Source organism: Leucoraja erinacea, unplaced genomic scaffold (genome assembly GCF_028641065.1).
Source record: "Leucoraja erinacea ecotype New England unplaced genomic scaffold, Leri_hhj_1 Leri_203S, whole genome shotgun sequence".
Classification (NCBI taxonomy): domain Eukaryota; kingdom Metazoa; phylum Chordata; class Chondrichthyes; order Rajiformes; family Rajidae; genus Leucoraja; species Leucoraja erinaceus.
Genome location: NW_026576104.1, coordinates 47,621 through 59,525, shown reverse-complemented (window position 1 = coordinate 59,525; position 11,905 = coordinate 47,621).

Here is an 11,905-nt window from a genome sequence, read left to right as displayed (position 1 = left end):
AGAATGTCTTTCCTCAGATTTGGAGACTGTAGGTTTGTAGGTTAATTGGCTTTGTATAAATGTAAATTGTCCCTAATATGTGTGTGTGTGTGTGTGTGTGTGTGTGTGTGTGTGTGTGTGTGTGTGTGTGTGTGTGTGTGTGTGTGTGTGTGTGTGTGTGTGTGTGTGTGTGTGTGTGTGTGTGTGTGTGTGTGTGTGTGTGTGTGTGTGTGTGTGTGTGTGTGTGTGTGTGTGTGTGTGTGTGTGTGTGCGTGTGTGTGTGTGTGTGTGTGTGGATAATGTTAAGGGTCTGTCCCACTTGGGCGTGGGTGATTTTGGGCGACAGCCTGAAAAGAGGTTGTGTGCGGGGTGACGGGGGTGGCGCATGTAGTGACACATGTAGTGACACATGTAGTGACACATGTGTGTGACACATGTAGTGTGTGTGTGTGTGTGACGCATGTAGTGACACATGTGTGTGACACATGTAGTGACGCATGTGTGTGACACATGTAGTGTGTGTGTGTGTAGTGGCGCATGTAGTGACACATGTAGGGCCTGACCCACATGTAGCCTGAGGCATGTAGTGACACATGTAGTGACACATGTAGTGACACATGTAGTGACGCATGTAGTGACACATGTAGTGACGCATGTAGTGACACATGTAGTGACGCATGTAGTGACGCATGTAGTGACACATGTAGTGACACGTGTAGTGAGGCATGTAGTGACACGTGTAGTGACGTGCGGTGTCTCCCTGTCGCCCCTGGATTTTGGAATGTTCAAAATCTTCAGGCGACATCTGGGTGTGTCATCGTGTTGTGCGCTCTGTCACACGCTGACACACGCTGTCCTGTGGGTGACGCCCGGTGACACGGGTATATAAAGCGCCGTCAGATGTATTAGATCCTTAGATGTATTGTAGATAAATTCATTTCCAATGTGATCATTATACTTCGGTGTAACCTTCTTGTGTTGTGAAGGCGGGTGACGCGGAGTGTCGTAGCTTGACGTTACGGTGACGCGGAGTGTCGTAGCTTGACGTGACGGTGACGCGGAGTGTCGTAGCTTGACGTGACCGTGACACGTACAAATTGACTGTTTTTAGGGCGTCAGTCAGTGACGTTCGCAGTCGCTGAAGAAATCGCAACGTGGAACAGGCAATTTAGTGTGCGGGGATCACTGGTCAGTGTGGACTCGCTGGGCCGAAGGGCCTGTTTCTGTACTGTATCTCTACACTAAAACTAAAGTAGATGGATGACGTCAGAAGCATGGTCCCAGTGACATGAGTCTCTCGCAGCGGGTGGGACCAGTGTAGCAACAACCCTACACCCTCTGTACAAATTAGTGTCAAGTCACACTGCAGGTTTTACACCACCACACTCATCCCAGCTTTGTGTTACTCCACAAAAACAGGCAGTGCTGGAAAACCTCAGCGGGTCAGACCGCATCTGTGAGAAAAGGGACAGCATAAATGCTTCAGCTAAAAGAGCAACAGAGTCCTACAGCAGGGAAACAGACCCTTCGGCTCAACTTGTCCATGCCGACCAACATGCCCCATCTACACGAGTCCCACCAGCCTGCGTTTGGCCCATTTTCCTCTGAATCTAAACTCTCCATGTACCTGTCCAATTGTCTTTAAAATGTTGGGATAGTGTCTGCCTCAACTACCTCCTCTGGCAGCTCGTTCCATACACCCATCACCCTCTGTGTGAAATAGTTACCCCCACAGGTTCCTATTAAATCTTTCCCCATCACCTTATCAATAATTTTATTGGTCACATACACCCGAAGGTGCAGTGAAATGAATTTGCCAGCAGCGATACACTTAAAAAGAACACACAATAAGATTCAACACAAACATCGACCACAGCATTCTTCACAGTGGTGGAAGGCACAAAGTTCCGTCAGTCCTCCTCCTTGTTCACCCGTGGTCGGGGCCATAAACCTCCGCAGTTGCCGCTACGGCCGGCCGGATGTACAGGCAGCTCTCGTCGGGACGGTCAAACACACTACGTGGCTTGGACGTCCCGAATTGGCACTTTCTTACCGGAGACCACGGCTTCAGGATGTTATCGGCTGCAGGCCGGCGATTGGAGCTCTTCTCTGGCTATCCCAGGCGAGGGATCTCAGGCTCCGGATGGTAAGTCCACGCTGCACCCGCGGCTAGAAGCTCCACAGACCGCGGCTTCAGGGTGTAACTCTGCGCGGGCCAGCAATCAGAGCACTCCCTTCTGGCGACCCAGGCAAGGGCACACCCGCTCCGCGATGAAAAGTCTACACTGTGCCCGCTGCTGAAACTCCAGGCCCGACTCCGGGAAAGGCCGCACCAATCCATGGTGTTAGGCCGCGAGGGAGGCGACATGGAAAAAGTCGTCTCTCTCCGTGGAGGAGGCGACCAAAAGCGGTTCCCCCCTTACCCCACCTCACCACCCCCCACACGACACACCAAGAGACATTAAAACGCACATTTGTACACACTAAAAAAACAAAAAAAGTAGAAATGAAAAAACGAGCACACTGCTGGCAGGGCAGCCGACTCGCAGCGCCCCCACTGACCAATGTCTTCTGCATTTTATCGTGATGCATCACAGCACAGTTTGGGAACAGCTCCATCCAAGACCGCAAGAAATCGCAGTGAGTTGTGGACACAGCCCAGACCATCACACAAACCAACCTCCCTTCCATTGACTCCATCTACACCTCACGCTGTTTTGGCTAGGACAGCAACATAATCAAGCACCAGTCGCACCCTGGCCACTCCCTCTTTTCCCGTCTCCCATCAGGCAAAATGTACAGAAGTTTGAAAACGCACACCTCCAGATTCAGGGCAAGTTTCTTGTCAGGCAACTGAACCATCCTACCACAACTAGAGAGCAGTGCTGAACTACTATCTGCTTCATTGGTGACCCTCGGACCATCTTTGATCGGACTTTACTGGCTTTACCTTGCACTAAACGTTATTCCCTTATCGTGTATCTGTAAACTGTGATAGGCTCGATTGTAATCATGTATTGTCTTTCTGCTGACTGGCCAGCAGCTTTTCACTGTACCTCGGTACACGTGACAATAAGCTAAACTGAACCGAATGTGTAAGAACGAACTGCAGATCCTGGCTTAAACTGAAGATAGACACAAAAAGCTGGAGTAACTCAGCGGGACAGGCAGCATCTCTGGTGAGAAGGAATGGGTGACTTTTCGGGTCGAGACCCTTCCTCGGACTGAAACCTGTTGTTGATTCCCCTACTCTGGGTAGGTCTGTGTGCATTAACGTGACCAATACAATGGGTGGGTGGGTGGGAGGTGAAATGGATGAACATGACGAAGGAGGGCGCCTCCACAGAAGGTAGCGACCAGCACGGCTACAGAATATTATGATTATATGTGGATGAAACACATAAAATCAAAATGGTGTGAAGAAGCAGATGACACACACAGAGCCAGGAGTGAAGAGGCTGATTAAAATAGAAATTGGGGAAAGTTAAAATATCATTGCCCCGGGAAAACCAACATTGACATTTGTATGAAGTAACGGTTCAGGCAAGATAATGGGCAGCGATGAAGAGAGATCAGGAGTTGCCCTGGGGTGAGGCTGTCTGTATAAGATGCACTCGCAGAGCAGTGATGGAGAATGAGAACCAGGGACAAATCTGGTGCGGGGAGGATTCAAAAGGCTTGTTGTTTATTATCTAAAATCTGCTGAGAAGGGAATATAAAATGGTTCATCATGTGCTGCTGAGTTACTGCACAACTGGAAGAAAGGGATCAAGGAATCTATAATTAAAAATAGAGATAAATAATTTGAAGCAGCTTCGTCCAGTTCTATCAGATCGAGTACGGCAAAGCAGTTTACTGCGTCCCTGTGATCAAAGTGTGTTTGTGGCGGCTTTCTGCCTGACAGTCTCCCTGGAAGTCAAGAGTGTTTTATTGTCACGTGTCCCAGATAGAACAATGACATTCTTATTTGCTGCAGCACAGCAGAATATCTAAACATGGTGCACTGTAAACAGCAGAGATTTCCACAGGTTTCAATGAATAATTCCAAATGAGAATAGATTCTGGAAGTTGATACAAATCCAAAAATCAGAAACAGCCACACGTCAGGATTATTGTATACACGGCATTTCGAATTAATGAATGAATCTCTTTATTGTCATTGCACATGGTACAACGAAATTTAAAAGTCAATTTCCCTATGATGAATGGCGGTGCTGGCCCGATGGGCTGAATGGCCTACTCCTGCACCTAGTGTCTATTGTCTATTATTCATTTCCTCAAATTGGTTGCTAGGCAGCAGGGTTAAGTTATCAGGCCAAGGAGCTGCATGAATGGAAATGGGCCCTTCGGCTCACCTTGTCCATGCCGACCCATTTGCCTGCATTTGGCCCATGGCCCTCCAAACCCTTCCTGAACATATGCAGTAAAAAGGTACTGCAGTTGCTAGTTTATACCAAAGATGGACACAAAATGATGGTGTAACTCAGCAGGCCAGGCAGCAATTCTAGAGAACGGATAGTTAACATTGAAAAAGAGTTCAACCCGAAGGGCCTGTTGCTGTACTGTTGTGTTGTGTTGGGTTGTGTTGTGTTGTTCTGTGTTGTGTTGTGTTGTGTTGTGTTGTGTTGTGTTGTGTTGTGTTGTGTTGTGTTGTGTTGTGTTGTGTTGTGTTGTGTTGTGTTGTGTTGTGTTGTGTTGTGTTGTGTTGTGTTGTGTTGTGTTGTGTTGTGTTGTGTTGTGTTGTGTTGTGTTGTGTTGTGTTGTGTTGTGTTGTATTGTATTGTGTTGTGTTGTGTTGTGTTGTGTTGTGTTGTGTTGTGTTGTGTTGTGTTGTGTTGTGTTGTGTTGTGTTGTGTTGTGTTGTGTTGTGTTGTGTTGTGTTGTGTTGTGTTGTGTTGTGTTGTGTTGTATTGTTGTATTGTGTTGTGTTGTATTGTGTTGTGTTGTGTTGTGTTGTGTTGTGTTTGTGTGTGTTGTGTTGTGTTGTGTTGTGTGCGTTGTTGTGTTGCGTTGTGTTGTTTTGTGTTGTGTTGTGTTGGTTGTGTTGTTTTGTGTTGTGTTGTGTTGTGTTGTGTGTTGTTCTGTGTTGTGTTGTGTTGTGTTGTGTTGTGTTGCTCTGTGTTGTGTTGTGTAGTGTTGTGTTGTGTTGTGTTGTGTTGTGTTGTGTGTTGTGTTGTGTTGTGTGTGTTGTTCTGTGTTGTGTTGTGTTGTTCTGTGTTGTGTTGTGTTGTTCTGTGTTGTGTTGCATTGTGTTGTATGGTGTTTATTGTGTTTTCCAATGTTTATGTAAGTCATGATTTAAAGTTGATAAAAATCAAAGAAAAGAATCACTGGCACGGTGGCGCAGCGGTAGAGTTGGTGCTGCACAGAGCCAGAGACCTGGCTTGATCCTAACTATGGATGCTGTCTGTAGGGAGTTTGTCCGTTCTCCCTGTGACCGCATGGGGATTCTCTGGGTGCTCCGATTTCCTCCCACACTTCAAAGACGTGCAGTTTTGAGGATGAATTGGCTTGATATAATTTTAAATTGTCCCCAGTATGTGGGTCGGTGTTGGTGCGTGCGGGTCGCTGGTCGGCACGGACTCGGAGGGCCGAAGGGACGGTTTCCACACTGTATTTCTAAACTGAACTACTAACATTAACATGGAGGCAGAGGCCACTGAGAAAGAATTGTGGATGAGGCGTGAAGTTGCCAGAGGGATGAAGCAGAGAGGGATCGTGGTGAAGGAAGGCTGCTCTTCTCCAGCCAGTGTTGGAGCTGTCAGGCTTGTGAAGGGTTGATCAGAGGCTGATAGAAACGTGGCAACACGAGGTGTGAGGGATTGCATAAATAATGGTGAACTGTAAGTAGTGGCAATGATGTAGCAATCATTGCTTGGAAGGTAACGTACTCATAAAGTTAACATGAGCAGTGAAAATGATGTGTTGACAGATGATATAAACGCCAGGCTGTCTAATCAAGGAGCTTCTCATAACTCCTCACAGTAAATTAGACTTGCAACAAACTGTCTCACTCACATGAGTTCATTGTTTGAGAGTTTCTGGAAATGGGCTCCACTGTGTAAACGCACTGTGTTTGGGTCGGAAGGAATAATCCAGTGGGTATGACAGCACATGAAACATTTCTGGGCACCATGTTAGAGGAAAGATCCCCACAACCTCAACGCCCACACTAATCAACAATCTATCTATCTCTGCCTTAAATATATCCGCCGACTTGGACTCCACCACCGTCTGTGGCAAAGAATTCCACAGATTCACCACCCTCTGACCAAAGAAATTCCTCCTCATCTCCTTCCTAAAGGAACGTCCTTTCATTCTGAGGCTGTGACCTCTGGTCCTAGACGCTCCCACTAGTGGAAACATCCTCTCCACATCCACTCTATCCAGGATTTCACTATTCTGTAAGTTTCAATGAGGTCCCCCCTCATTCTTCTAAACTCCAGCGAGTACAGGCCCAGTGCCGACAAACGCTGAGGTGGTAACTTTTTCACACAGAGGGTGGCGGTTGTATGGAACAAGCTGCCAGAGGAGGTAGTAGAGACTGGGACTATTCCAACATTTACGAAACAGTTGGACAGGTACATGGATAGGACAGGTTTAGAGGGATATGGGCCAAACGTGGGCAGGTGGGTCTAGTGTAGATGGGACATGTTGTTCGGTGTGGGCAAGTTGGGCTTAAGGGCCTGTTTCCACACTGTATCACTCTATGACTGCAGGGCCAAACATAAATACAAGCTCTATTGCGAGACTGATGCACTCACACACTGTCATCTGATTGGGCTATAAAACTGCAGATAGACAGTGCTGGAGTTAATATTTGTTGCTGCAGGTTTTAAATGTTCACATCGTAGGAAGCAAATGACATTACATTGTGCGAGGGGAAGCAAAGGAAGGAGAAACGAAAATGAGAAAACGAGACTAATCCATAAATGGAACGGAGCAAACTGGAATGCAGTAACTCAGCAAGAATGTTGAAACCGCCTGGATCACCCATATTGAAGCAACGACCAAGGATACACATCTTTCAAACAAATTCTTAAGGGGTTGGACAGGCTAGATGCAGGAAGATTGTTCCCGATGTTGGGGAAATCCAGAACAAGGGGTCACAGTTTGAGGATAAAGGGGAAGTCTTTTAGGACTGAGATGAGAAAATTAATTTTTACACAGAGAGTGGTGAATCTGTGGAATTCTCTGCCACAGAAGGTAGTTGAGGCCAGTTCATTGGCTATATTTAAGAGGGAGTTAGATGTGGCCCTTGTGGCTAAGGGGATCAGGGGGTATGGAGAGAAGGCAGGGATGGGATGCTGAGTTGGAAGATCAGCCATGATCATGTTGAATGGCGGTGCAGGCTCGAAGGGCCGAATGGCCTACTCCTGCACCTATTTTCTATGTTTCTATGTTTCTATGTTTCAATGCCTCCACTTCCTTGGAAGGCCGAGGAATGCAGAGAGTTGTGGCCGCAGCCCAGACCATCACACAAACCAACCTCCCTTCCACAACCACCTCACGCTGCCTCGGCAAGGCCAGCAGCCCAGACCATCACACACAAACCAACCTCCCTTCCACTGATTCCATCTACATTTCATGCTTCCAGGGCAAGGCCAGCAGTATAATCAAGGACCAGTCTCGACCTTGAAACACCCTCTTCTCCCCTCTCTGGGTGTGAGCTATAGGGAGAGATTGAGTAGGCTGGGTCTCTATTCCATGGAGTGTATGAGGATGAGGGGAGATCAGACGGAGGTTTACAAAATCATGAGAGGAATAGATCAGGTAGATGCACAGAATCTTTTAACCAGAGTAGAGGAATTGAGGACCAGAGGAAATTGGTTTAAGGTGAAGGGGAATAGATTTAATAGGAATCCAGAGGAGGTAGTTGAGGCTGGGACTATCCCATCTTACTGTTGGACAGGTACATGGATAGGACAGGTTTGGAGGGTTATGGTCCAAGCACAGGCAAGTGGGACTAGTGCAGCTGGGACATGTGGGCCGGTGCGGGCGAGTTGGGCTGAAGGGTCTGTTTCCACACTGTATCACTCTATGACTCTATGACTCTCCCATCAGGCACGAGGTACAGATGTGTGAAAACGCACACCTCCAGATTCAGGGACAGTTTCTTCCCGGCTGTTATTAGGGAACTGAACCATTCCATCACTAACTAGAGAGTGGTCCTGACCTCCAATCTACCTCATTGGAGATCCTTGGACCATCTGTAATTGGACTTTATCTTACACTAAACATTGTTCCCTCTTGTTCATCATCCCTACACTGTGGACAGCTTGATTGTAATCATCTATAGTCTTTACTGGATAGCATGAAACCAGAAGGTTAACCCTGTACCTCGGTAAACCTGGCAATACTAACACACTAAACTAGACTCTCTGTGAAAGATAGCAGAGTCAGGGGATAAGGGGAGAAGGCAGGAACGGGGTACTGATTGGGGATGATCAGCCATGATCACATTGAATGGCGGTGCTGGCTCGAAGGGCCGAATGGCCTACTCCTGCACCCATTGTCTATTGTCATAAACCAATCCAACATGTGGCCTCATGCCACATCCTTCCATGAAATGCTGGTAAAATGAAAAGCTTTCACCATCTGTGTATACCTAGTCATTTGCCAGAGATTTGTAACCTGTTATGAGGGAATAATATTTCAAGATTAGTTTGCTGAATTACTTGTGTTTCAGCAACAGAATATGGAAGATGGTATCTTAGTACAATTGTACATGATGTAAATTGGACAGCGTGCAGGACTGGACTTAATGCGAACAAACTTCAAAGTATTTATTCAGAATTCCCTGGCCCTTTCAGTTTACAATCCTTGATCGTATAGCTACACTCATGGTTCGCCATTTATTATTCATCAAGGGAATTTCACAGACAGAAGGGAACTGCCTGCATTCTACACCCCAATCTCAGCGCAGTACATCAACGCCTCCGTCAGTGGAGACGGAGAATCCTGCAGTAACTCAGCGAGTCAGGCAGCATCTGTGGAGAAACATGGATAGGTGACGTTTCACAGAGTGCTGGAGTAACTCAGCGGGTCAGGCAGCATCTGTGGAGAACACATGGATAGGTGACGTTTCACAGAGTGCTGGAGTAACTCAGCGGGTCAGGCAGCATCTGTGGAGAACATGGATAGGTGACGTTTCACAGAGTGCTGGAGTAACTCAGCGGGTCAGGCAGCATCTGTGGAGAACATGGATAGGTGACGTTTCACACAGTGCTGGAGTAACTCAGCGGGTCAGGCAGCATCTGTGGAGAACATGGTGACGTTTTGGGTCGTGATCCTTCTTCAGATTGATATTCATGGGGCGGATGATGGGAAAAAAGCTGGAGAGGAGGAGGAGGGAGGGGTTAAAGCCTGGTGAGCGATAGGTGGATACAGATGAGGAGGGATTTGACTGGCGGCTTGGCCAGAGATGAAAGGACAGATAGTGTGAGCACGTACTCCTGCAGTCTGGAGCAGGCCAGTCGGTAACATTCCCTGACCGACATCTCACTCGGCTGGGAGGTCACCAAATTTCAGGCAGACCCAAAGAGCGTCTTTCACCAAATTGATGCCCTACCACCGGCACTTGATGTCCATCTCGAAATCTGTCCCTGGGAACAGTCCGTAAATCTCAGTCCTTCGTGATGGAGCTGTTTGGGATAAACTGAGACTGAGACCCTTGCAAACTTCACCAGACTCCCTTTGCAAATCCACACTCTGTGAAGAGGTGGGCAACTGCCTCCTGTTGGGGACTTGGTGAAGCGCTGATCTCTCCCACACTGCTACGATGAGCTGGCTTCAGCTGTAGCTCAATGGTTGTGTGATGTTGCAGGACATCTTAGTTTGAGGGTTAGGTTTAGCACCATCACCGTTCAGTTTTGCTCAGTTTAGTTTAGAGATACAACATGGAAACAGGCCCTTCGGCCCACCGAATCCATGCTAACCATTGATCACCCTGTACACAAGAGCTATCCTACACAATTATAGAAGCCAATTGACCTACAAACCTGCATGTCTTTGGAGTGTGAGAGGAAACCGGGGAACCTGGAGAAAACCCACGCAAACACAGGGAGAACGTGCAAACTCTGCACAGACAGCACCTGTAGTCAGGATGGAACCTGGGTCTGTGGCATTGTGAGGTGGCAACTCTATCGCTGCACCACCCTGCCAACAAACGTGTACTGAGGTGCAGTGAAAAGCGTTGTTTTCAGGTCAGGTCAGTCAATACTCTACAGCCTTGGGTCGTGGAAGTTTCAGCATTAATGCAATCTCTCTACTCCCTGCATATATGAGAATGTAAGATTTTACTTCCAATCTACCAATCTTTCATCAAGTTACTGAGTATTACCATGGTTACCTAGTATTTGTGATCTTCATGGTCAAGGCAAGATCCCTGCACTTACATCACGACTAGTAGGTCCCCTTGGGTCATAAGAATAAGGGGTAAGCCATTTAGAACGGCGACGAGGAAACACTTTTTCTCACAGAGAGTTGTGAGTCTGTGGAATTCTCTGCCTCAGAGGGCGGTGGAGGCCGGTTCTCTGGATACTTTCAAGAGAGAGCTAGATAGGGCTCTTAAAGATAGCGGAGTCAGGGGAGAAGGCAGGAACAGGGTACGGATTGGGGATGGTCAGCCATGATCACATTGAATGGCGGTGCTGGCTCAAAGGGCCAAATGGCCTACTCCCGCACCTGTTGTCTATTGTCATGACTGACCATGGTTGACAGTACCACAACTGGGACGTGGAAATGGCCCCAAACCAGTGACTCTGTAAACTGTCTCCGTATACTGCTGCTGTACACCTGTGCTGTATCTGAGATGCTGATCTAACATATCCAAGTGCTTATGTACAGTGATACTTGTACTGAACTGTGTACAACAATGAATTTCACTGCGCTCGGTACACGTGACAAAGAAAGTGCCATACCATCTCCTTCTTGTCCACACACAAGATTAGAAGGTTCAAGAAGGAACTGCAGATGCTGGAAAATCGAAGGTAGACAAAAATGCTGGAGGAACTCAGCGGGTGAGGCAGCATCTATGGAGCGAAGGAAATAGGCAACGTTTCGTCCCGAAACGTTGCCTATTTCCTTCGCTCCATAGATGCTGCCGCACCCGCTGAGTTTCTCCAGCATTTTTGTCTACACAAGATTAGACGTTTTTCAGCCAGAGCTGAACACACGTGTCGGCATCTGCACAACGCTGTCTGGCTTGTGGCTTCTTGTGCTTCTTGTGCGTGGTGGTGGAAAGATTGGTGGAAACAGGGGCTGCGATCGATGTGAACGCTCTTTCCTTGACCCCAGTACCCTGCCAGTACCGTTATTAACTTATTCTATTACTGATCATTTTATATTTATCTCTGTGTAACTGTGTTAATGATCCTGTTATGCTGCAGCAAGTAAGAATGTCGTCGTTCTGTTGCCAGTACATGTGACAGCTGAACATTCTCTTGATGTTAAGATTCAGGAGAGAAGATATCCCTGGTTAGAACAAAATGCTGGAGTAACTCAGCGAGACAGGCAGCATCTTTGGAGAGAGGGAATGGGTGACCTTTCAGGTTGAGACCCTTCTTCAGACTCGTTAGAGTTAGAAGGGACTTGACCCCCAACGTCACCCATTCCTTCTCTCCAGAGATGCTGCTCGTCCCGCTGAGTTACTCCAGCCTTTTGTGTCCAAATTCAGTGTAAACCAGCACCTGCAGTTCGTTTTCAGTTTAGTTTATTGTCACGTGTACTGAGGTACAGTGACAAGTTTTTGTTGCGTGCTGACCAGTCAGCGGAAAGACAATACATGATCACAATCGAGCCGTCCACAGTGTACAGATACAGGATAAGGGAATAACGTTTAGTGTAAGTTAAAGCCAGCAAAGTCCAATCAAAGATAGTCCAAGGGTCACCAATGAGGTAGATAGTAGTTCAGCACTGCTCTCTG